Below are 26,635 nucleotides of genomic sequence, written 5' to 3' on the forward strand. Positions count from 1 at the left end.
TCTCAGAACTGTCTCCAGACTCTTTTTTTTTTCTTTGTCTCCCTACCTTTGATGAGAGAACAACCGAATTACACCTGCAAGCTGAAAAACTTACTGAAACTGTATTGCATTTGAACTTGGGACACTTGGTGGGGTTATTTTTGTGCGTGTGTGAGTAGTTTTGTTCTTCTTTATGCGTCCCCTTTGATGAGACAACTACAGAACAACATCTGAGGCATCATCTCCAGGATTGGAGACTGTGACTTCACTGCATTTGAACTTGGAGGTTTTTTTAAAATTTTCTATTTTTTCATTTTATTTTAAAACATTTGTATAAATAGATTTTTCTTTCATTTACTTATTTTTTATTTTTATTCTTACCTTTTTTTTTATTTTTGATTTTCAATCCTCTCTCTGTCTCTCTAATGTCTGTTCAGCTTACTGTCAATTAGTACACTAAAGCTCCCTGTTTATACCTTTGAAATCTTCTTGTCTGACACCTTGTTCTGTTTTCTCCCTCCAGTCTGTGTATTTGTTTTTCCCATTTCTTTAACTTCTTGCCTTCCATCTCAGCTTACTCTTTCATTCTAAATATTACCATTGTTATTATTACAAGCTAGAAAATACTTAATTACACACAGTACAGGGACAGTAACAACACCAAAGACAATGATGGGAAGACAGAAAAAACAGGGAAACCAGTTTCCCCACAGCAAAAAGTTAGTACAGGAACCAGAGGGGAAATGAAGAAAACAGGTACTCAGATCCAGACTCAAACAAAATGAAGATAAACTATGCCAAAGGACCCAATGAAGCCCACAAGAGTAATTTAAAAGAAGACATACTACAAGTACTCAATGAGAATTTTATAGAGATGATACTGGATAGGGTCAACCAAAATGTACAGGAGACACTCAAGAAATTCCAAGACAACAAAAATAGAGAATTTGAAAAAACAAAAGAAGAAATAAAGGAAACCATAGAAGCACTGTATAAACACCAAAGTGAAAGAGAGAACACAATGAATAAACAGATAAATGAACTCAGGGCAAAAACAGACAACATAAAAGAGGAAAACAGCCAGGATACGGAAAACCTCAGAAAAAAGAATGAAGAACTGCAAAACAAAATGGAAGGCCAATCCAGCAGAATAGAACAAACAGAAGACAGAATCTCAGAACTTGAAGATGAAATGGTAATTAAAGGAAAAACTGAAGAACTATTAATTAAACAACTCAAGACCAGTGAAAAGAAAATGCAAGAACTCACCGACTCCATCAAAAGACCAAACTTGAAAATCATGGGCATCGAAGAAGGAGAAGATGTGCGAGCGAAGGGAATGTGTAATATATTTAACAAAATAATAACGGAAAATTTCCCAAATCTAGAGAAAGATATTCCCATACAGATGAAAGAGGCCTCCAGGACACCAAACAGACCAGATCAAAATAGAACTACCCCACGACATATCATCATTAAAACAACAAGTTCAGAAACTAAGGAAAAAATATTGAAGGCTGTAAGAGAGAAAAAACAAGTAACATACAAAGGTAAACCCATCAAAATCACAGCAGACTTCTCAACAGAAACATTAAAAGCAAGAATAGCGTGGGGTGAGATCTTCTGGGCACTGAATGAAAATAACTTCAACCCCAGGATACTCTACCCAGCAAAACTATCATTCAAAATAGATGGAGCAATAAAAGTCTTCCATGATAAGCAGAAACTAAAACAATATGTGACCACAAAGCCACCACTACAAAAGATTCCTCAAGGGATTCTGCACACAGAAAGTGAAACCCAACTTAACCATGAAAAGACAGGCAGCACCAAACCACAGGAAAAGAAAAAGCAAGACAGTAGAGAGTAACCTCAACTTAGGTACACACAATCAAACCTTCAAACAACTAAGACAACTAAATGACAGGAATCACCACATACCTATCAGTACTAACGCTTAATGTTAATGGACTTAATTCACCCATCAAAAGGCACCGCTTACTGAGGCCAATAGGAAAAGGGGAACAGGTACTAGAGAAAAGGTTAGATCAAAAAGAATTAACCTAGAAGGTAACACCCACGCACAGGAAATCAATGTGAGTCAATGCCCTGTATAGCTATCCTTATCTCAACCAGCAAAAACCCTTGTTCCTTCCTATTATTGCTTATACTCTCTCTACAACAAAATTAGAAATAAGGGCAAAATAGTTTCTGCTCGGTATTGAGGGGGGGGAGAGGGAGGGGGCGGAGTGGGTGGTAAGGGAGGGGGTGGGGGCAGTGGGGAGAAATGAACCAATCCTTGTATGCACATATGAATAATAAAAGAAAAATGAAAAAAAAAGGCACCGCTTAATGAAATGGATTAAAAAGGAAGATCCAACAATCTGTTGCTTACAGGAGACCCATCTCACGGACAGAAATAAGCATAGGCTAAGGATGAAAGGCTGGAAGAAGATTTACCAAGCCAATGGCCCCCCAAAACAGGCAGGAGTAGCAATACTTATCTCTGACAAAGTAGACTTCAAACATGCATTGATCAAACGAGATAAAGAAGGACAATCCATACTAATAAAAGGGCAAATAGACTAAAAGGAAATAATAATTATCAACCTGTATGCATCCAATGTCAACGCACCCAATTTCATCAAACATATCCTGAAAGACCTAAAAGCATATATAAATGCCAACACAGTGGTTTTGGGAGACTTTAACACTCCATTATCATCAATAGATAGGTCATCCAAACAAAAATCAATAAAGAAATCCAAGATCTAAAATATGCTATAGATCAAATGGACCTAGTAGATGTCTACAGAACATTTTATCCAACTTCTACACAATATACATTCTTCTCAGCAGTCTATGGAACCTTCTCCAAAATAGATCATATCCTAGGGCACAAAGCAAGTCTCAGCAAATACAAGAAAATAGAAATTATACCGTGCATACTATCTGATCACAATGCAGTAAAAGTAGAACTCAACAACAAAAGTAAAGACAAAAAACATGCAAACAGCTGGAGACTAAATAACTCATTACTTAATGAAGAATGGATCATCGATGAAATAAAAGAGGAAATTAAAAAGTTCCTGGAAGCCAATGAAAAGGAAAACACAGCCTACCGGAACCTATGGGACACAGCTAAGGCAGTCCTGAGAGGAAAGTTTATAGCCATGAGTGCATATATTAAAAAGATTGAAAGATCCCAAATCAATGACCTAATGCTACATCTCAAACTCCTAGAAAAACAAGAATAAGCAAATCCCAAAACAAATAGAAGGAGAGAAATAATAAAAATGTGAGCTGAAATCAACGAAATTTCTACCAAAAAAAACCATACAAGGAATTAATGAAACAAAAAGTTGGTTCTTTGAAAAAATAAACAAGATCGATAGACCCCTGGCAAACCTGACTAAAATGAGGAGAGAAAAAACCCAAATTAGTAGAATCAGGAATGCAAAAGGGGAGATAACAACAAACACCATGGAAGTCCAGGAAATCATCAGAGACTACTTTGAGAATCTATATTTAAATAAGTTTGAAAATTTTAATGAAATGGACTGATTCCTAGATACATATGATCATCCAAAACTGAACCAAGAGGAAATTAATCACCTGAATAGATCTACAACACAAGATGAAATTGAAGCAGCAATCAAGAGTCTCCCCAAAAAGAAAAGTCCAGGACATGATGGATTCTCTGCTGAATTCTATCAGACCTTTAAGGAAGAACTGATACCAACCCTCTTTAAACTGTTCCATGAAATAGAAAGGGAAGGAAAACTGCCAAACACATTTTATGAAGCCGGTATTACACTTATCCCAAAACCAGGCAAAGACACCTCCAAAAAGGAGAACTATAGGCCAATCTCCTTAATGAACATTGATGCAAAAATCCTCAACAACATAATGGCAAACCGAATTCAACAACACATCAAAAAGATTATTCACCACAACCAAGTAGGCTTCATCCCAGGGATGCAGGGGTGGTTCAACATACGAAAATCAATAAATATAATAAACCACATTAACAGAAGCAAAGACAAAAACCACTTGATCATCTCAATAGATGCAGAAAAAGCCTTTGATAAGATCCAACACCATTTCATGATAAAAGCTCTAAGAAAGCTAGGAATAGAAGGAAAGTACCTCAACATTATAAAAGCTATATATGTCACATTATACTTAACGGAGAAAAACTGAACCCATTCCCTCTAAAATCAGGAACCAGAGAAGGATGCCCACTATCTCCACTCCTATTCAACATAGTACTGGAATTCCTAGCCAGAGCAATTAGGCAGGAAGAAGGAATAAAAGGAATACAAATAGGTAAAGAAACTGTCAAAATATCCCTATTTGCAGACGACATGATCCTATACCTGAAAGACCCAAAAAACTCTACTCAGAAGCTTCTAGACATCATCAATAGCTATAGCAAGGTAGCAGGATATAAAATCAACATAGAAAAATCATTAGCATTTCTATACACTAATAATGAGCAAACTGAAAAAGAATGCATGAAAATAATTCCATTTACAATAGCCTCAAAAAAAATCAAATACCTAGGTGTAAACCTAACAAAAGATGTGAAAGACCTCTACAAGGAAAACTATACACTTCTGAAGAAAGAGATTGAGGAAGACTATAGAAATTGGAGAGATCTTCCATGCTTATGGATTGGTACAATCAACATAGTAAAAATGTCGATACTCCCTAAAGTAATCTACATGTTTCATGCAATTCCCATCAAATTCCAATGACATTCAGTAAAGAGATCGAAAAATCTACCGTGAAATTTACATGGAAACACAGGAAGCCACGAATAGCCAAGGCAATACTCAGTCAAAAGAACAATGCAGGAGGTATCACAATACCTGACTTCAAACTATATTACAAAGCAGTAGCAATAAAAACAGCATGGTACTGGTACAAAAACAGACATGAAGAACAGTGGAACAGAATAGAGGACCCAGATATGAAGCCACACAACTATAACCAACTTGTCTTTGACAAAGGAGCTAAAAATATACGATGGAGAAATAGCAGCCTCTTCAACAAAAACTGCTGGGAAAACTGGTTAGCAGTCTGCAAAAAACTGAAACTAGATCCATGTATATCACCCTATACCAAGATTAACTCAAAATGGATCAAGGATCTTAATATCAGACCCCAAACTCTAAAGTTGATACAGAAAAGAGTAGGAAATACTCTGGAGTTAGTAGGTGTAGGTAAGAACTTTCTCAATGAAACCCCAGCAGCACAGCAACTAAGAGATAGCATAGATAAATGGGACCTCATAAAACTAAAGAGCTTCTGTTCATCAAAAGAAATGGTCTCTAAACTGAAGAGAACACCCACAGAGTGGGAGAAAATATTTGCCAGCTATACATCGGACAAAGGACTGATAACCAGAATATATAGGGAACTTAAAAAACTAAATTCTCCCAAAACTAATGAACCAATAAAGAAATGGGCAAGTGAACTCAACAGAACTTTCTCAAAGGAAGAAATTCAAATGGCCAAAAAGCACATGAAAAAATGCTCACCATCTCTAGCAATAAAGGAAATGCAAATTAAAACCACGCTAAGATTCCACCTCACCCCTGTTAGAATAGCCATCATTAGCAACACCACCAACAACAGGTGTTGGCGAGGATGCGGGGAAAAAGGAACCCTCTTACACTGTTGGTGGGAATGTAGACTAGTACAACCACTCTGGAAAAAAATTTGGAGGCTACTTAAAAGGCTAGACATTGATCTACCATTTGATCCAGCAATACTACTCTTGGGGATATACCCAAAAGACTGTGACACAGGTTACTCTAGAGGCACCTGCACACCCATGTTTATTGCAGCACTATTCACAATAGCCAAGTTATGGAAACAGCGAAGATGCCCCATCACCGATGAATGGATTAAGAAAATGTGGTATCTATACACAATGGAATTTTATGCAGCCATGAAGAAGAACGAAATGTTATCATTCGCTGGTAAATGGATGGAATTGGAGAACATCATTCTGAGTGAGGTTAGCCTGGCTCAAAAGACCAAAAATCGTATGTCTCCCTCATATGTGGACATTAGATCAAGGGCAAACACAACAAGGGGACAGGACTATGAGCACATGATAAAAACAAGAGCACCCAAGGGAGGGGTGAGGATAGGTAAGACACCTAAAAAACTAGCTAGCATTTGTTGCCCTTAACGCAGAGAAACTAAAGCAGATACCTTAAAAGAACTGAGGCCAATAGGAAAAGGGGACCAGGAACTAGAGAAAAGGTTAGATCAAAAAGAATTAACCTAGAAGGTAACACCCACGCACAGGAAATCAATGTGAGTCAATGCCCTGTATAGCTATCCTTATCTCAACCAGCAAAAACCCTTGTTCCTTCCTATTATTGCTTATACTCTCTCTACAACAAAATTAGAAATAAGGGTAAAACAGTTTCTGCTGGGTATTGAGGGGGTGGGGGGGAGAGGGAGGGGGCAGAGTGGGTGGTAAGGGAGGGGCTGGGGGTAGGGGGGAGAAATGACCCAAGCCTTGTATGCACATATGAATAATAAATAAAAAAAAGGGAGAATCAGGACCATAAGTTACACAAGCCTTTTTAAAGTCTTTTATAAGATTCATATCCAATCCATTACAAGTGCTATTGCCCTTCGTATTAAACATAACAGGAAACAGCAGTCGCAATTCATGCAGCCGTGAGGGGATAGGAATGTGAGCTGCTAATGAAGGGTCATTCTTTCTTCCCAAGCCCTTGTCGGGGCAAATATGTAAGTAATGCATTTCCTCTTCAATATTTCCCATTTCAGGATGTTCATTCCAAACTTCCTCCTGTGGGGGAAGAGGAAAAAAATCAGCAGTTTCTCTCAGAGGGGCATTGCAATTGCTGGCACTGCAAGCAGCAGGGGTTTACTTTCAGTGTCCTCTGGCACAGTAAAGCCATAAGTAAAGCACCTTTTATTTTCCTTAGTGATTTTTTCCATATCACCTGCATCTAATTTATACTCATGAAAGGAGCCTACAGTATCTTTTTCTAAATTTTCTTCCCTTCTGTCTCCTCCAAGTATAGGAATTACAGACCTAACCAGAGCCAATGTTATCCAAAAATGAGCAAGTATCTTTTCTCCCTGTGTGTGCTCGCTCCCAAACTTCTTCATCTAAAGTACCTTCCTCAGGAAACCAAGGATTACACTCACAATTTACTTCTAAGCAGTCCTTTAACTGCTGTTTGGAAACTCAAGCTCCTCCTCATAATAAAAAATGATGAACGTGTGAAAGAAAAGGCTGGACTCTGCATTGATTTTGCCCCATCTTGTCTCACTTACCTCCTTCTGTGAGGGTCTTCGCGGCACTTTCAAAATTCTTCAGGTCTCTGTTCGGGTGCCAATGTAATGCCATTTACTGGCGGAACCTGGGTAACTGAAGCCGGAAGAGATGCAGGGACTACTGAGTCCTGCTCAATAGCCGCTTTAATGAAATGTACATTGCTTTTTATAAACTCCTTTTACACAGAGAGCATTTGGTCAGAAAAAGCATGCCAAGTATTACATGTCAAGTTTACATTAGCACAGGGAAGCACAGTTAAAATTAACTCTGTTATGTCTCCTTTAAAACGGGAACAGAGAAGCAAGAGAAGCACACAGTGAACATAACTTTCTTATTTACATCTGAAGGACACGAAACCATCTGGGAACCGTGGTTTTTCTGGACATCTGGCTTCCTCACAAGGCCAGATACCAACTCACACAGGCACAGTGTGGTCCTGAGGCTTTTACCCAAGTTCCTTGGAGCTTTCTCACAAGGCCAGGTACCAACTCACACAGTCAAGGTCCCATTGCTGGCTTCAACAGTACTGGAATTTCTAGTCAGAGCAATTAGGCAAGAAGAAGAAATAAAAGGAATACAAATAGGTAAAGAAACTGTCAAAATATTCTTATTTGCAGACGATATGATCCTATACCTTAAAGACCCAAAAAACTCTACCTGAAAACTCCTGGACACCATGAACAGCTACAGCAAGGTGGCAGGATACAAAATCAACTTACAAAAATCATTAGCTTTTCTATACCAATAATGAACAAACTGAGAAAGAATATATGGAAACAATCCTATTTATAGTAGCCTCAAAAAAATCAAGTACCTAGGAGTAAACTTAACAAAGGATGTGAATGACATCTACAAGGAGAACTACAAACCCCTGAAGAAAGAGATCGAGGAAGACTACAGAAGGTGGAGAGATCTCCCATGCTCATGGATTGGTAGAATCAACATACCCAAAATGGCTATACTACCAAAAGCAATCTACATTTTTAATGCAATTCCCATCAAAATCCCAAGGACATTCATCACAGGGATTGAAAAATCTGCCCTAAAGTTCATTTAGAAACAAAAGAGACCTGGAATAGCCAAGGCAATACTCAGCAAAAAGAGCAATGCTAGTGGTATCACAATACCCAACTTCAAACTATATTACAAAGCAATAGCAGTAAAAACAGCATGGTACTGGCAAAAGAACAGACATGAAGACCAGTGGAACAGAATAGAGGACCCAGATATGAAGCCACAAAACTATGCCCACCTTATTTTTGACAAATGTGCGAAAAATATACGATGGACAAAAGACAGCCTCTTCAACAAATGTTGCTGGGAAAAGTGGTTATCTACCTGCAAAAAACTGAAACTAGATCCATGTTTATCACCCTGGACTAGTATCAACTCAAAATGGATCAAGGGCCTTAATATCAGACCTGAAACTCTGAAGTTATTACAGGAAAGAGCAGAGAATACTCTGGAATTAATAGGTATAGGCCAAGATTTCCTCAATAGAACCCCAGCAGCTCAGCAATTAAGAGAAAGGATGGACAAATGGGACTTCATAAAATTAAAAACTTCTGCACAACAAAAGAAATGGTCTGTAAACAGAAAAGACCATCCACAGAGTGGGAGAAAATATTTGCCATCTGTACATCAGACAAAAGACTGATAACCAGAATATACAGGGAACTTAAAAAACTAAACTCTCCCCAAATCAATGAACCAATAAAGAAATGTGCAACTGAACTAAACAGAACTTTCTCAAAAGAAGAAATTCAAATGGCCAAAAAATACATGAAAAATTGCTCACCATCTCTAGCCATAAAGGAAATGCAAATCAAAACCACACTAATATCCCACCTCACCCCTGTTATAATAACCATAATTAAAAACACCACTATAACAGATGTTAGCGAGGATGTGGGGAAAAAGGAACCCTCATACACTGCTGGTGGGAATGCAAGCTAGTGCAACCACTCTGGAAAAAATATGTAGGCTTGTTAAAAATCTAAATATAGTAATAAAAGAAAAATGAAAAAAAAAATCTAAACATAGATCTGCCATATGATCTAGTAATCCCAGTCCCGGGGATATACCCAAAGGAATGAGAGTCAGGTTATCCCAGAGGCACCTGCACACCCATGTTTATTGCAGCACTATTCACAATAGCCAAGTTATGGAAACAGCCAAGATGCCCCACTACTGATGAATGGATTAAGAAAAGGTGGTATTTATACACAATGGAATTTTACTCAGCTCTGAATAAGAATGAAATCTTATCATTTGCAGGTAAATGGGTGGAACTGGAGAGTATCATTCTGAGCGAGGTCAGCCAGGCTCAGAAGACCAAAAATCGTATGTTTTCCCTCATATGTGGACTTTAGATCTAGGGCCAATACAGCAATGTTATAGGACTTGGGTCACATGCTAAGGGGAGATCACATTCGAGAGGTATGGGGATAGGTAGGAAACCCAAAACATGAAAGTATTTGATGTCCCTACTGCAGAGGAACTAATACAGGAACCTTAAGGTGACAGAGGTCAATATGGGAAAGGGATCAGGAACTAGTAAAAGATCAGGTAGAGATGAATCAACTTGGGTTGTAGCACATTTGTACATGGAAGCAATGCTAGGAATCTCTCTATATAGCTATCCTTATCTCAATTATCAAAAATGCTTTGTCTTCCTTATTATTGCTTATGTCTTCTCTTCAACAAAATTAGTGATAAGGGTAGAACAGGGTCTGCATGGAAGCAAATGGGGATGGGGTGGAGAAGGAGGGGGCAAGGGGCAGGGAGTGGAATGGCTCAATGAGTGCACATGTGAATAAATGAATAAAAAATTTTTAAAAATGTCAAACTTCCTTCCCCTTTAAAAAAGAATAAAAATAAAGAAAAACACCCATTCCAATCCCTGACAGCTACTTCATTCACAGTGCTTTAAACTTACACTACAATGGGGAGAAATGAATCAAAAGTACAGTCACTCCTTCCAAGCATTTTGCAAAAGTCTTATAACCTGCTCATGCTTTCCAATAGTGACTCAGGCCAACCCATAGATTTGCTGATGTGCATTTAATCACCAAAAGGCTGAAGATCGCTGGACTTTTATTCTGTAGTGTTTCTAAGACTGCCCACTAAATGACAACAAAAAAGGAAGAAGTCTTGGCAGAACAGAAGTGGTGCACACTTGGTGACCAGAGTGACTTAAATACAATTCATGGCATGTAGTTGAGTACATGTTTCTATGGCTTGGGAGTCATTGCTCTTCCACTGATTGACTACATCATGTCCCATGGGATCATATAGATTAGAAACACTGGATAAAGGCTAGGTTCATAGCACAACTGTGTAGATATGCAGAAGGAAAACAGGTCCTGTCTGGGGGTTGGTACCAGTGTGAGGGAGGAGGAGATAAGGAAAAGGTGTAAGATGGCTAATGTGGTAGAAATACTATGTATCCATGTATGAAAGTGGAAAAATAGGACATGTTGAAACTATTCCAGGAATGGGGAGAGGAGGGAATGAAGGAGACTCATGGAAGGGGTAAATTCAACTATGATATATTGCAAGAACTTTTGTAGATGTCACAATGCACCCAATACAATAATAATATGATAACATAAATAAATAAAAGATAACCAATTTTCAACTTTTCAAAAAAATTTTAAACATATACTTCCCAACTTATCTCTCTATCAGGAGGAAAAATACTTTAGGGACTGCCATTGGGTATTATCCTGGAAGAAAGAGTTCATGTTCAAAGGTCCTTTCCTCAAAGGAAGGATTTTTTTTTATTGTTTATTCATTTATTCCTATGTGTATTAATTGTTTGGGCCATCTTTCCTCTTTCCCCCCCTCCCCTCCCCTTCCCCCTCTCCTCATCCTCTCGCTTCCAGGGAGATCCTGTTCTGACCTCTTCTCCAATTTTGTTGAAGAGAAAACATAAGAGATAATAAGAAAGACATAGCTGTTTTGCTAGCTTGAAATAAAGAGCTATACAGAGAGATTTTTAGCAAATTGCTTTCATTCACATGTGTATTACAACCTGAATTAGTTAATCTCTACCGTATCTTTTCACTACTTCCTAGACACCTTTCCATAGTGGCATCTGTCAGTTTAAGATTACTTTATTAGCTCCTCGACAGTGGACATATCAAACACTTTCAAGTTTTAGGTTTCCTTCCCTTTCCCTATTCCTCCTGCACACGTCCTCCCCCTAGTGTGTGACCCATGTCCAATAATATTACTGCTTTTGTTTTACGTCTAAAGTCCACATGTGAGGGAGAACATACGATTTTTGACCTTCTGAGTCTGGCTAACTTCACTTAAGATGATGTTCTCCAGTTCCATCCATTTACTTGTGAATGATAACATTTCATTCTTCTTCAGGGCTGAGTAAAATTCTACTGTGTACAAATACCACATTTTCTTAATCCATTCGTCAGTAGTGGGGTATCTTGGCTGTTTCCATAACTTGGCTCTTGTGAATAGTGCTGCAATAAACATGGGTGTGCAGGTGCCTTTGGAATAACCCGAGTCACATTCTTTTGGGTATATCCCTAGAAGTGGTATTACTGGAACATATGGCAGATCTATGTTTAGCATTTTAAGAAGCCTCCATATTATTTTCCAAAGTGGTTGTACTAGCTTACATTTCCACCAGCAGTGTACAAGGTTCCTTTTTCTCTGCATCCCCACCAACACTTGTTGGTGGTGGTGTTTTTGATGATAGCTATTTTAACAGGAGTGAGGTGGAATGTTAATATGGTTTTGGTTTGCATTTCCTTTATGGTCAGGGATGGTGAGAATTTTTTCATGTATTTTTTGTCCATTTGGATTTCTTCCTTTGAAAAATTTCTGTTTAGTTCAGCTGCCCACTTCTTTATTGGTTCACTGATTAGTTTAGTTTTTTGAGAAAGGGAGGATCTTGAGGGCAAACAATGACTATGTGAAAAATAAACAACAGGTGTTTTTTCCCATTTGGTTTTGCTTTAATTGGTTCTACCAGCAAACACTGGGTTTCCTATATCTGCTCTCATAGGCTGCTCTATCTTCTCTCCCATTACTGTAGATGCAAACATAATTTTTGGCAAACCCCACCTCTTCTCTTGAACACTAGTTCTATTCTCATCCAAGGATGCTGCTCCAGGATCTGTCTTCTCCCCTCAATTATAAGTTCTCTTCTCTTTATTGGGTCTCTCATTTAATCTTACAAACTTGCTATTATCTCTCCTCATAATAGGAAGGGAAAAAAAATCCAGCACTTATGTTGCAGAGGCAGGAAGACTGACAGTTGGAGAACAGCTGGAGCTAAGTAGAAAGATTCCTGCAGGGCAGCCTAACAATCTTGTCACATTCTCAGTTGGCTCTTCTCATCCAGAAGTGAAAGTCTCAGGCTCTACTAAGGAACTTCATTATAGTATAGAAATCGGTGGAGATGAGTGTATCCTAACTAGAAACTATATCTGAAATTGTTGACACAGTTTTGGAATTGGGTACCTGATAGAGATTGGGAGAGTTTGGAGGAACAGACTAGAAAATGCCTACAATCTTACCAGAACAGCATTAGGGGTGATTGTGATGGTGGCTCAGAGACAAGGAGACTAGAGAAGTACCCTCAGTTGGAAATGAGGTGCTTTTAAGAATTGGAATAAAGGCAATCCTTATACTGTTGCCAAGGACCTGGGAGAACTGTGCCTCTGCTGCAAAGCTTCATGGAAGGCCCAAATTAAAAATGATGTCCTAGTTTAGTTAGTAGAAGAAATATCTAGACAGCAGAGCACTTGAGCAGCAGCATAGTTTTTTTGGGCCATTTTTAATCAAATTTAAAGAAAGGCTAGAAAATAAATATTTGGGAAATACTGAGTCTAACCAGGAAGAGAGTAGAAAAGCTTGTAAGAGAACAAAGGACACTGTTTGCTGAAGGGATTACCATTGACAAAGGGGATCCAGATGTTTTGTTTTGGGGCAAGGAGAAAAAGACACTAAAAGCATCTCAGAAATCTGTAAGGTGTCATCTCCCATCATAGGCCCAGGAACTTTTCAGGGAAGGAATTGCTTCAGGGACCAAATCTGAGGTGACCTAAAATTGCTTGCTGTTCAGATCTCCATAGAGACTCATCTCTCTGCATTTGTTAGCAGCTAAGTGAAGCAGATGCCCTTGGGGCAAATTCCCATATTAATACAAATTCAGTGTCCTTTTCTTAGTTTCTAGTAAAATATTTTTAGGAAAAAAGAAGCTAAATGTATCTGAAGATATTCTCATCTGCCATTCTTATGCCCCAAGCTGAACATGTCCAGAAGTACTCCTGTCCACCATTTTAACTTTTCAAACATGTGCACCATGACCTTGAACTAAGCATGCACAGTACTGTGTCTACCATCTTTTCTTCTGAATATGATTTTAAACTAAGCATGCTCTGAAAGTGCCCAACACTGTTTTCATTTATGAATATGTATAATCTTCCAAATAAAATTTGTGTGCTTACTTTCTTCAAGGAGGGCACTGCTTTAGGATACCTCCAGTACTCTCATTACTGGCTACAGGCAACGAATCTTTCTCTATCTTTTATCTTCTGGTTGTGATTGCTTTTGTAATCATTTGGAGGAGAACCCATTGTGTTCTGTTACGCTTTCCAGAAAAGCACCCCACACCTTTCGCTATGCTTCAAGTGTGCTCAGGTTGCTTGTGGTAGATGTTGGCATCCCTGCCAAGCATGACATTCTGTCAGCATGCAAGATGCAAGAGTTATGAGGTCATGGTGGCTTCCACTGAGATTTCAAAGGGAAATCTAAAAGCATAGGCAGGAGTTTACCTCTAAGTTGGGGTCACTGAAGTGATGGAGGCATGATTGCTGTGTAAGTGAAGCCAATATCTGAATTCCAGAAAAGGTGAACTACCAGCAGTGAGCTATATCTACCTGAGAAAACTTCAGACAATGTACCCAGCTCATTGAAGAGTAGCCATGAAGCCCATGACAGAAAATTGACAAGAGTGCTGCCTTTGTCCTGCGGCTCACACCCTGTTGCAATGTACACTAGATTCATATTCAAAGCTTTTGTATTTAGTGTCTGGCCTGTTGGTCTGGTTTTCTTTGGTTGAATTACTCCTTTCTACTCCCCAGTTTTGTCCTTTTTGAATAGGAAATGTTTGCACTGTGCCCATCCCATCATTGTATCTTGGAACTATGTAACTTGTTCTTCATTTTTGATGATAACCATGAAGAGTTTGCCTTGAAGTTCAGATGATACTTTGGACTTGGACTTTTTAAAGATGAATGAGGCTGGAACAAGGGAAGACTTTGGTACTACTGGGATGGAATTAGTGAGCATTTCAACATGAGGTGGACATGAGCTGTGGGGGCCAAGATTGGAATATTATGTTTTGAATGTGCTTATTCACCCAAGTGGTTCACTGGTTGTATGCTTGAAATGCATTGTAGCAATTTTAAAGAGGTAGAGGGACCTTTAAGAGGTGGGGCCTACTGAGAGGATATAGGGGAGCTTATCTCCTAAGCTCTGACTTCTGATTTTTTAACATGGCCGCTCCCTCTCATAGGGCAGATGTCAGATCAGGACTTCATAAAAATTGTAAAGTGTGTTTGCAAGGAAACCCACCTCTTCTTATTTTATAGTGTAGCATCTGAGAGGTAGGGAGATAGGGAGAAGAATGAGAACTCAGAAAGTATCCTCTGGAATCCAATAAATGAGTCATTGAGCAGATTGGTTCTTTTACACATTGATCCATGGCACACTGGCTGGATCCCACCACTTCTGCAATCAGAAGAGGACTTCAGGGAATAACGGATGTGAGTAACATGGCCTGCATAGTGAATTTCTGTGTGACTGGATAAGTCACATAAAGCCTTGCAGGCATTAACGTCTTTAATCCTTGCAAAATCAGGAAGTTACCATTGATACAACGTTGCCATCTAGTCCTCAGAGCCCATTCACATTCCCCTAACTGTCTCAATATGTCCTTTGTAGTAGAAGGATCAGCCCAAGTGCTGTGCCTAATGTGCCTGGGACACTTCTAAACTATCTTGGCTTTCTGGACCTCGATTCTTTTGAAGGTTACAAAATATTGACATTGTAATAGTAGAATATATCTAAATCTATTTTTTTCTGACATTTTTTTTCAACATTGTCTCCTTGTCCAGAATATCACAGAGGCAGCAGTGGATTCTTCTTTCTTTCTTTTTTTTATTATTCATTTATTCACATGTGCATACATTGTTTGGGTCATTTCTCCCCCCTGCCCCCCTCCCCCAACCTTTCCCACTTCCCCCCTCAGTTCCAGGCAGGTCCTGTTATGCCTTTATCACTAGCTTTGTTGAAGAAAAGAGATATGCCTAATAAGGAAGACAATGTGCTTTTGCTAGCTGAGTTAAGGATAGCTATCCAGAAGTATTCCTAGCATTGCTTTCATGTACACATGTTATGATCCATGTTGATTCATCTCTAACTGATCTTTACCCAGGTTACTGATCCCCTTCTCATGATAACCTCTGTAGCTTTAAGGTTTCTGTATTAGCTCCTCTGGAGTGGGGACATCAAACGCTTTCATGTTTTGGGTTTTCTACCTATTTCTATATCACCCATATGTGCTCTCCCCTTGTCATGTGATCCCAGTCCAACCACGTTGCTGCATTTGCCCTAGATTTAAAGTCTGCATAGAGAGAGAACGTATGATTTTTGGTCTTCTGAGCTTGGCTGACCTCACTCAAAATAATGTTCTCTAGTTCCATCCATTTACTTGCAAATGATAAGATTTCATTCTTCATGGCTGAGTAAAATTCCATTGTGTACAAGTACCATATTTTCTTGATCCATTCATCAATAGTGGGGCATCTGGTTGTTTCCATAACTTGGCTATTGCAAATAGTGCTGCAATAAACATGGGTGTGCAGGTGCCTCTAGAGTAACTTGTGTTGCATTCCTTTGGGTAGATCCCCAGAAGTGGTATTTCTGGATCATATGGCAGGACTATGTTTACATTTTTAAGAAGACTCCAGTTTTTTTCCAGAGTGGTTGCACTAGTTTGCATTCCCACCAGCAGTGTGCAAGGGTTCCTTTTTCCTCACATCCTCACCAACACATGTTGTTGTTGGTGTTTTTGATAATGACTATTCTAACAGGAATGAGGTGGAATCTTAGTATGGTTTTGATTTTCATTTCCTTTATGGCTAGAGATGGTGAGCATTTTTTCATGTGCTTTTTTGTCATTTGAATTTCTTCTTTTGAGAAAGTTCTATTAAGTTCAGTTGCCTATTTTTAAATTGGCTCATTGATTTTAGGAGAGTTTAGTTTCTTAAGTTCCCTGTATATTCTGGTTATCAGTCCCTTGTCTGATGTATAGCTGGTGATTATTTTCTCCCACTCTGTGGGTGGTCTCTTCCATTTAGACACCATTTCTTTTGTTGTGCAGAAGATTTTAATTTTATGAAGTCCCTTTTGTCCATCCTTTCTCTTAGTTGCTGGGCTGCTGGGGTTCTATTGAGGAAGTCCTTGCTTATACCTATTAGTTCCAGATTGTTTCCTGCTCCTTCCTGTAGTAACTTCAGAGTTTCAGGTCTGATATTTAGGTCCTTGATCCATTTTGAGTTGATACTAGTCCAGGGTGATAAACATGGGTCTAGTTTCAGGTTTTTGCAGGTGGATAAACACTTTTCCCAGCAACATTTGTTGAAGAGGCTGTCTTTTCTCCATCGCATGTTTTTGGTACCTTTGTCAAAAATGAGGTGAGTATAGTTGTGTGGATTCATATCTGGATCTTCTATTCTGTTTCACTGGTCTTCATGTCTGTTTTTGTGCCAGTACCAAACTGTTTTTATTGCTATTGCTTTGTAATATAATTTGAAGTTGGGTATTGTGATACCTCCAGCATTGCGTTTTTTTCTGAGTATTGCCTTGGGTATTCGTGGTCTCTTGTGTTTCCAAATGAATTTTAGGGTAGATTTTTCAATGTCTGTGATGAAAGTCATTGGCATTTTAGGGGAATTGCATTAAACATGTAGATTGATTTCAGTAGTATAGCCATTTTTACTATGTTGATTCTACCAATCCATGAGCACAGGAGGTCTTTCCAAATTCTGTAGACTTCCTCAATCTCTTTCTTCAGGAGTTTGTAATTCTCCTTATAGAGGTCATTCACATCCTTTGTTAAATTTATTCCTAGGTATTTGACTTTTTTGAGGCTATTGTGAATGGAATTGTTTCCATGTGTTCCTTCTCAGTTTGTTCATTGTTGTTGTATAGAAAAGCTAATGGTTTTGTAGGTTGATTTTGTATCCTGCCTTACTGTAGCTGTTTATGGTGTCCAAGAGTTTTTGTGTAAAGTTTTTTGGGTCTTTAAGGTATAGGATCATATTGTCTGCAAATAAGGATATTTTGACAGTTTATTTACCTATTTGTATTCCTTTTATTTCTTCTTGTCTAATTGCTGTGGCTAGAAATTGCAATACTGTGTTGAATAAGAGTGGGGACAGTGGGCACCCTTGTCTCGTTCCTGATTTTAGGGGGAATGGTTTCAGTTTTTCACCGTTACATATGATGTTGGCTGTAGGTTTGTCATTATAGCCTTTACAATATTGAGGTACATTCCTTTTATTCCTAGTTTTCTTAGCGCTTTTATCATGAAGTGCAGTTGGATTTTGTCGGAGACTTTTTCCGTATCTATTGAGATGATCAAGTGGTTTTTGTCTATGCTTCTATTTATGTGCTGTATTACATTTATAGATTTGCATATGTTGAACCACCCCTGCAACCCTGGGTTGAATCATACTTGGTCATGGTGTATGATCTTTCTGATGTGTTGTTGGATTCAGTTTGCCATTGTTTTATTGAGGATTTTTGCATCAATGTTCATTAGGGAAATTGGCCTGTAGTTCTCCTTTTTTGGAGGTGTCTTTGTCTGGTTTTGGGATGAGAGTAATATTGGCTTCAGATAATGAGTTAGGCAATGTTCCTTCTTCGTTCTATTTTGTGGAACAGTTTAAGGAGGGTTGGTATCAGTTCTTCTTTAAATGTCTGATAGAATTCAGCAGTGAATCCATCAGGTCCTGGGCTTTTCTCTTTTGGGAGGCTCTTAATGGCAGCTTCAATTTCTTTTTGTGTTATAGATCTATTCAGGTGATTAATATCTTTTTGGTTCTGTTTTGGGTGGTTGTAAGTTTCTAGAAATCTGTCCATTTCTTCAAGATTTTCAAATTTATTAGAGTGTAGGCTCTCAAAGTAGTCTCTGATGATTTCCTGGATTTCCATGGTGTTTGTTTTTATCTCTCATTTTGAATTTCTAATTTTACTGATTTGGTTCTTTTCTGTCCTCATTTTAGTTAGGTTTGCTAGGGGTCTATCAATTTCATTTATTTTTTCAAAGAACCAGCTTTTTGTTTCATTGAATCTTGTATGGTTTTTTTTGTTTCTATTTCTTTGATTTCAGCCCTTAATTATTTTTTTCCTACTGCTTGTTTTGGTGATTGTTTGTTCTTGTTTTTCTAGGAGTTTCAGCTGTAGTGTTAGGTCATTGATTTGAGAACTTTCTGTCCTTTTGATATATGCACTCATGGCTCTAAACTTTCCTCTTTGGACTGCCTTTGCTGTGTCCCATATGTTCCGGTAGGTCATGTTTTCATTTTCATTAACTTCCAAGAACCTTTTAATTTCCTCTTTTATTTCATTAGTGACCCATTCATCATTGAGTAATGTGTTGTTCAGCTTCCAATTGTTTGTGTGTTTTTTTCTGCTGTTTTTGTTGTTGATTTCTAGTTTTAATGCATTGTGGTCTGACAGAATGCATGGGATTATTTCTATTTTCTTGTATTTGCTGAGGCTTGCTTTGTGCCCTAAGATATGATGAATTTTGGAAAAGGTTCCATGCACTGCTGAGAAGAATGTGTATTATGCAGAAGTTGGATGAAATATTCTGTAGACATCAGCTAGGTCCATTTGATATATGGTATGATTTAGTTCTAGGATTTCTTTATTGATTTTTTGTTTGGATGACCTATCTGTTGGTGATAGGTGGATATTAAAGTCTCCCACTACCACTGTGTTGGGGTTTATATGTGCTTTTAGGCCCTTTAGAGTATGATTGATGAAATTGGGTGCATTGATGTTGGGTGCATATAGGTTGATAATTGTTATATCCTTTTGGTGTATTTTCCCTTTTATTGGTATGGAGTGTCCTTCTTTATCTCATTTGATCAATGTAGGTTTAAAGTCTACTTTGTCCAAGATAAGTATTTCTACCCCTGCCTGTTTCCAGGGGCCATTGGTTTGGTAAATCTTCTTCCAGCCTTTCACTTTCAGCCAGTGCTTATTTCTGTCAATGAGGTGGGTCTCTTATAGGCAGCAGATTGTTGGATCTTTCTTTTTAATCCAGTTTGCCAGTTGGTGTCTTTTGATGGGGGAATTTAGTTCACTAACATTCAGTGTTAGTATTGATAAGTATGTGGTGATCCCTGTCATTTAGTTGTCTTTGTTGATTCAGGGTTTGATTATGTGTAACTGAATCAATGTTACTCTTTACTTTCTTGCCTTTTCTTCTCCTGTGGTTTGGTATTGCCTGCCCTTTCATGGTTTTGTTCGATTTCATTATCTGTGTGCAGAATTCCTTGGAGAATCTTTTGTAGTGGTGGCTTGGTGTCACATATTGTTTTAATTTCTTCTTATCATGGAAGACTTTTATTGTTCCATCTATTTTGAATGTTACTGTTGCTGGGTAAAGTATCCTAGGATTCAAATTATTTTCATTCAGTGCTTGGAAGATCTCACCCCATGCTCTTTTTGCTTTTAATGTTTCTGTTGAGATGTCTGCTGTGATTTTGATGGGTTTACCTTTGTATGTTATTTGTTTTTTCTCTCTTACAGCCTTCAATATTCTTTCTTGAGTCTCTGTACTTGTTGTTCTAATGATAATATGTTGTAGGGTAGTTCTATTTTGGTCAGGTCTGTTTGGTGTTCTGGAGGCTTCCTGTACCCTAATGGGCATAGTTTTCTCTAGATTTGGGAAATTTTCTGTTACTATTTCATTGAAATTATTACACATTCCTTTTGCTTGCACCTCTTCTCCTTCTTCAATGCCAATGATTCTCAGGTTTGGTTTTTTGATGGAGTCAGTGAGTTCTTGCATTTTCTTTTCACAGGTTTTGAGTTGTTTAACTAATAGCTCTTCAGTTTTTCCTTTAATTGCCATTTCATCTTCAAGTTCTGAGATTCTGTCTTCTGCTTGTTCTATTCTGCTGGAATGGCCTTCCATTTTGTTTTGTATTTCTGTTTCATTCTTTTTTGTGAGGTTTTCCATATCATGAGTTACTTCTTTAATATTGTCAGTTTTTGCCCTTAATTAATTTATCTCTCTGTTTATGGTGATCTTTGTTTCAGTTAGGTGTTTGTTTAGGGCTCCTTTGATTTCATTTATTTCTTTCTGTGTTTTCTCATATTCTTTAGTTTTGTTTTCTTGGAATTTCTTTAGTGCCTCCTGTACATTTTGGTTGACCATGTATAGTAGCATCTCTATGAAATTCTCATTAATTACTTGTAGAATTTCTTCTTTCAGGATGTTCTTGTGGTCTTTTTTGGGTTCCTTGGTATAGTTTATCTTTGTTTTTTTGGAGTCTGGATCTGGGTATCCATTTTCTTAATTTCACTGTAAATTCTCTACTACTTTATTTTTGGGGGGAGAACAGTTTCCATGCCTTTTTCTTCTTCCCATACTTCCACTAGGTACCATTTGTGTCCTTGGACTATGTGTAATTTAGTATTAGCTGGGTTACAATATTAATACTAACAAAAATCATGAGAGAAAGATAAGAAAGAGAACGAGAAGGAGAGATAAAAGGAAGAGAGAAGAGAGGAAAAAAGAAAAAAAATGGGAGAGATGGTGGGTGATCAAAGAGCTAACCAGGTTGCCAAACACTCAAAGAAGGGAGAAAAAGAAAAAAAAAATTAACAATTCTGGAACAGTAGAATTGCAGGCTTAGTTGCTCTGTTAATCCTTTAGCATCCAGTCCAGTCTGTATGTGTCTCTTAGGCATGCTTGTAGTCCTCTAGTGGTGCCCTAGCGGGAGTCTGGTGAAGCAGTTATCTGGAAAGCCTGTAGAGCTGGGGCCAGCTCTGCCTGAGGGGCAGGGTTCCTGGTGAGCTGGTGGATGTGGTTGTCTCATGCCAGGCTGGTGCCTGTCCCAGCGGGGCTAGGCTCCAGTAATTCCACCAAGAGCTGGAGCCCTGCAGGGACTGATGGCCGGGAGTCTGAGGGGCAGGGGTCTGGTCATCCCACATGTAGCTGGGGCTCAGGAGGGCCTGAAAGGTGGTGGGCTCAGGGGGTGGGTATCCCAGCTAACTGTGGGACTGGCTCCGGGCTGGGGTCCAGCGCAGCTGACTGGCCGGGATCCCAGTGGTTACGGGTCCGGCACAGCCTGAGAGATGGGAATCCTTCCTCATGGGTCCGGCATGGGGCTGTGGCCTGGCACAACCAGAGAGGCAGATAGCCCGGCATAATGAAGCAGTGGCTCTGTAGGCCTAAGGGTGGGGATTTGGTAGACCAGGTGGTCTTTTATTAGATCATGGCGTGCAGAAGACTTCCATGATCTAAGGGTTCAGAGTGCCATATTTTTTGCTCTCCCTGGTGCTTTACCTCAGCCATGTGTGTCTTCAGCTTCTCTGCAGGGTCTCTGGTTCAGAAGCTCATGAGGTCTGAGGCTCTGTCTCTGTCACCATCTTGATCCCGGTTCCTTCTTTCTTTCTTCTACCAGTACCCCATAAGTAATTTGTTTCCTTTTTGAGAACATCCCCTCTGGTCACGTGATTCAGGAGATGTTGTCCAGGTCTCTCCACTGTAATGTAATCCTTTGCTCTTCCAAACTACACAGTGGAAGTGGCCTGAAATTGTGTAAACATGTTTTTATGCTTTCAGTTAATGTATTTATCAGGATACCACATTGCAGCTTTATTTTATTATTTAAGTCAATGGGTGGGAGTCTTTAATATCACTACTTTATGAGAAAATGATTTCTTAGTATGTCAGAGGAAGCACCTTAAGTTGGATTCTGTGTCCTTTTGACATATCCACTTCTTTTTTTAGTATTTCCTTGCTTTATCGCAAAACAAGATATCCTGGGATCATCTTGGTCTGGGAATCAGATATTTCTCTGCCTTTGGTTCCTACAGTGGAGAAGGTATTCAGAAGTCAGGGTCTGGACAATGGGTGTGTTCATTGTGGTCAGGATGTTACTGTGGTCTAGTCAGCTCAGAACAAAGGTGTAGGGATATTCATTTTCATACACACGTGTGCACATGTTTACACACACGTGTGCATGCACACACACAATTACATTTTCCATCTCTTCGTTTAGAAAAGTAAGAATTTACACTGAAAATTCCCATTCCAGTTTTGACTTCATAGGGATCATTCTAGATTTTACATTTCTGAATCAGTGACTCCTTCACCAACACTGACAAACTTATCTTCAATTACTCTTGACATGTTTATTTATATAATAAATTCTTCAGCTGATTTCCATCCATCTTTTCTCTTTCACAGATGCCCTCCTCACCTCACCTGCATTCTAAAACTTTATTCAGGCAAAGGATGCTGGTCAAGTTGTACATTTCTTTTTTTCCCCTCCATTAATGCTTTTTTATTGGGATATTCATTTTACATGGGGATTTGTGGTGACAATTCCAAATAGGCTTATATTGTACATTGGTTAGATTACCCCCACCATCTCTCCCACTGAACCCCCTCCCTGTCCCACTTGAAACTATTGCAAGAGGCTTCTTTGTTCTATTTGTATAAATATGTAAAGTCCATCAACTCTATACCCTCACCTCCCACAAGCTATATCCCCTTCATACTCTGTACCTATTTACAGTCCTGTCTTTCATTATTCATATCTAAGTCGATGTTCAAAGGGGTTTCTCAATGTGTCCCCATTGTGAGTATACTTTGGTCTGTTCAACCCCTTCTGTTGCTGTCCCTTAGTCTTTTACCTCTCACCTGCAATTTTTCAACAGCTTTCCATGCACATTCTTATATCCTCTACCTTCACAGATGTGATGTTTCATAATATTGTTGATGACCTATCATTCTCTTTTCCTTCATCTCCTCCCCTGAGTTCCATAGAGTAATTTCACTGTTACAACCATGTTCTACAGATCAGTTTGTATATGTTCATGCTTGTTTATATTTATATGTTTATGTTTGGACCTATCTTCCATGTATGAGAGGAAACACGTGGCCTTTGTCTTTCTGAGCCTGGCTTACTTCACTTAACATCATGTCCTCCAATTGTATCCATTTACCTCAAACCACAAGTCATTATTCCTCATGGATAAGTAAAACTCCATTGTGTATATATACCACAATTTTTTGATCCATTCATCAGTTGTAGGGCATCTGGGGTGTTTCCGTAGTTTGTGAATAGTGCTGCCATGAACAGTGGTGTACAGGTGTCTCTATTGTATCCTGACTTACATTCCTTTTGGGATATGCCATCATATGGCAGTTCTGTCTTCAGCTCTGAGGAATCTCCATACTTCTTTTCATAATGGTTGTGCTATTTTACATTCCCACTAGTGTAAAAGGTTTCATGTTTCACCACATCCTTGCCAGCATTTGTTGTTGTTATTGTCCTTAAATATGGTCATTCTGAGGTGTGATGAAATCTTAGTGTAATTTTGATTTGCATCTCTTTTATAGCTATTTACAATAGCCTCAAAAAAATTACCTTAGAATAAATTTAATGAAGAAAATCAAAGACCATTTCAATGAAAGCTATAAACCACTGAAGAGAAATCAAGAAGACATCAGAGTATAGAATGATCTCCCCTGCTCCTGGATTGGTAGGATCAGCATTGTGAAATGGCCATACTACCAAAAGCAATCTACATGTTCAATGCAGTAAAGGTGACCTGCTTATTTGTTATTGACATAACCATTTGCTTTACATTACATAATAGATGATAGTCTGCATAAATCTTGAGCCAGTTCAATGAATGTCCCAAACGCTAATCATTCAACAAAAGGCAAAGGATTAAACACGTCTGCCTCTGGGTTTTATTCAAAAGTAAATTAAAGGGTTTGTGGAGTGGCTCAAACAGTAAGAGTGCCTACTTAGCAAGCCTGAGGACATGAATTCAAACCCCAGTGCTGGTAAAAAAAAATCAGATTAAAGTTTCTGATGTTTAGGGACACATCCTTGAAGAACACAGCAGAACTCCAGAGGAAAATTCATGATTCACTTATAGTCCATCTTTTGACTCAACCTTTAGCACAATGGGTTTTTCTGGTCAAAGACCCTTGACGTTGCCTAACACCAGGGGGAGCTGTGACAGTTGAACAAGCAATCAATGAACCAGGAGCAAGCACAAAAGCAGAACAAAACAGAAACATTAAGGACAATAATGCATTGGCAATACATGAAAATCCTTTCACCATCATGTACCTTGACTGCATATTCTTATGCTCTAACTTTATCAAGATTGAGTAGAGAAAGCTTTCATCCCTCTATTCATGCAGCAAAATATTTATTGAGCAAGGTCTGAGACAAAATTGTGTAAATTCATTGTCTTTGAAGATTTAAATTTTAAGTAAAAAGGCTAAATTGCATTTCAAATACATAGGCTTTGACTTCTTTTTTTAAATTCATTTATTCACATGTGCTTACATTGTTTGGGTCATTTTCCCCATCCCCCACCCCTAACCTCTCCTTCCCTTCCCCCCTCACTTCCAGGTAGAAAGTGTTCTTCCCTTATCTCTAGTTTTGTTGAAGAGAAGACATAAGCATAGTAAGAAAGACAAAGGATTTTTGCTAGTTGAGTTAAGAATAGCTATACAGAGCTATTCCTAGCATTGCTTCCATGTACAAATGTGTTACAACCCAAGTTGATTCATCTCTACCTGATCTTTACACTGGTTCCTGATCCCCTTCTTGTATTGACCTCTATCACTTTAAGGTTTATGTATTAGTTTCTCTGGAGTGGGGACATCAAACACTTTCATGTTTTGGATTTACTACCTATCCATACCTCCTGTATGTGCTCTCCCCTCATCATGTGACCCAAGTCCAACAACATTGCTGTATTTGCCCTGGATCTAAAGTCCACTTATGAGGGAGAACATATGATTTCTGGTCTTCTGAGCCTGGCTAACCTCGCTCAGAATGATGTTCTCCAGTTCCATCCATTTACTTGAGAATGAATGAAGAAAATGTGGTACACAATGGAATTTTACTCAGCCATGAAGAAGAATGAAATCTTATCATTCACAAGTAAATGAAGGCCTTGACTTTTAAAGTATCTGGTCAACATCCCAACTGAACACATTCCATTTAATGATGAGAAGTGAACTTCAGGAAAGTTTATCCTTTTGCTCCCTGACATTTCCTATTGGCTTCCTTCTAAGGGTAGTGAAAATGGGAACTTTTGAGTCTTAAGATATTTGAACTGATCGTTTTGCTTCATTCTCTTCAAGGTTGTGGTGTGAGGTACCCTCCAACAGAATACTCTTCTGATCTCAGTAGAGGGAAGGGAGAAAGTTGTCAGGTACTTAGAGCTTGCCAGAGTGTATTTTCCTCATCCCAAATGGTCCAGAGTGGACTAGAGGTGTGGCTCAGTGGTAGAGTGCCTACTTTGCAAGCATGAAGCCCAGAGTTCAAACTGTGGTGTCACCAAAAAATTGCATCAAATGGTCCAGAGTTTTGCCTATTCTGAAAATGAAGACCCCTTAGTGTACAGACTTATAGGACAGCTGAAAGGGGCCTTAAATACTCTTCTTTCATATGGAACATTTACTGCCAGGGAGAGCTACACATTAAATGGATGACCTTGGGATTAACTTTATCAGTCATTGCTTCATTTCAATAGCTTCAACTTTACACCTGTGAACTCTAAACCAACTGAAAAACCTCTCCTTAAACATTTACTGAAGGCTTATAATGCACACGTTACCTACCAGGCACAAATGGGAGTCTGTGGAAGCAAGAAAATGAGGATAATTAGAAAGGAGGGGAGTATTTTCAAATAGACAAAACAGACAGAACCAAATTGGCTGGCTTAATGATGAAACCTTAATATAGGTGATGACAGCAGCCTGCAGGGACCAATACACCAGCAGATGAGTATGTGGACTTGGAGAACATGGGGAAGGCTCCTTGGAGTGGATTGAGATAAACTTTATTTTGCTGTAATGGGGATTGAACTCAGGTCTCATGCTTACTAGGCAGGAGCTCTACCTCTTGAGCCACTCCTCCATCTCAAAACCAGGTACACGGGTTTTGGCTTTGGTGGTACTGGAGTTTGAACTCAGGGCCTCATGCTTGCTAGGCAAATGCT

General features: G+C 38.8%; 1 pseudogene; it reads right to left on the reverse strand.

Moving 5' to 3' along the window:
- Positions 1-24,544: 24,544 nt before the first annotated feature.
- Positions 24,545-26,635, reverse strand: part of LOC109675872 (cytochrome P450 3A4-like) — a 149,135-nt pseudogene continuing 147,044 nt past the window's right edge.

The sequence above is a fragment of the Castor canadensis genome, chromosome 6 (assembly GCF_047511655.1).
Source record: "Castor canadensis chromosome 6, mCasCan1.hap1v2, whole genome shotgun sequence".
In the NCBI taxonomy this organism is placed as follows: Eukaryota; Metazoa; Chordata; class Mammalia; order Rodentia; family Castoridae; genus Castor; species Castor canadensis.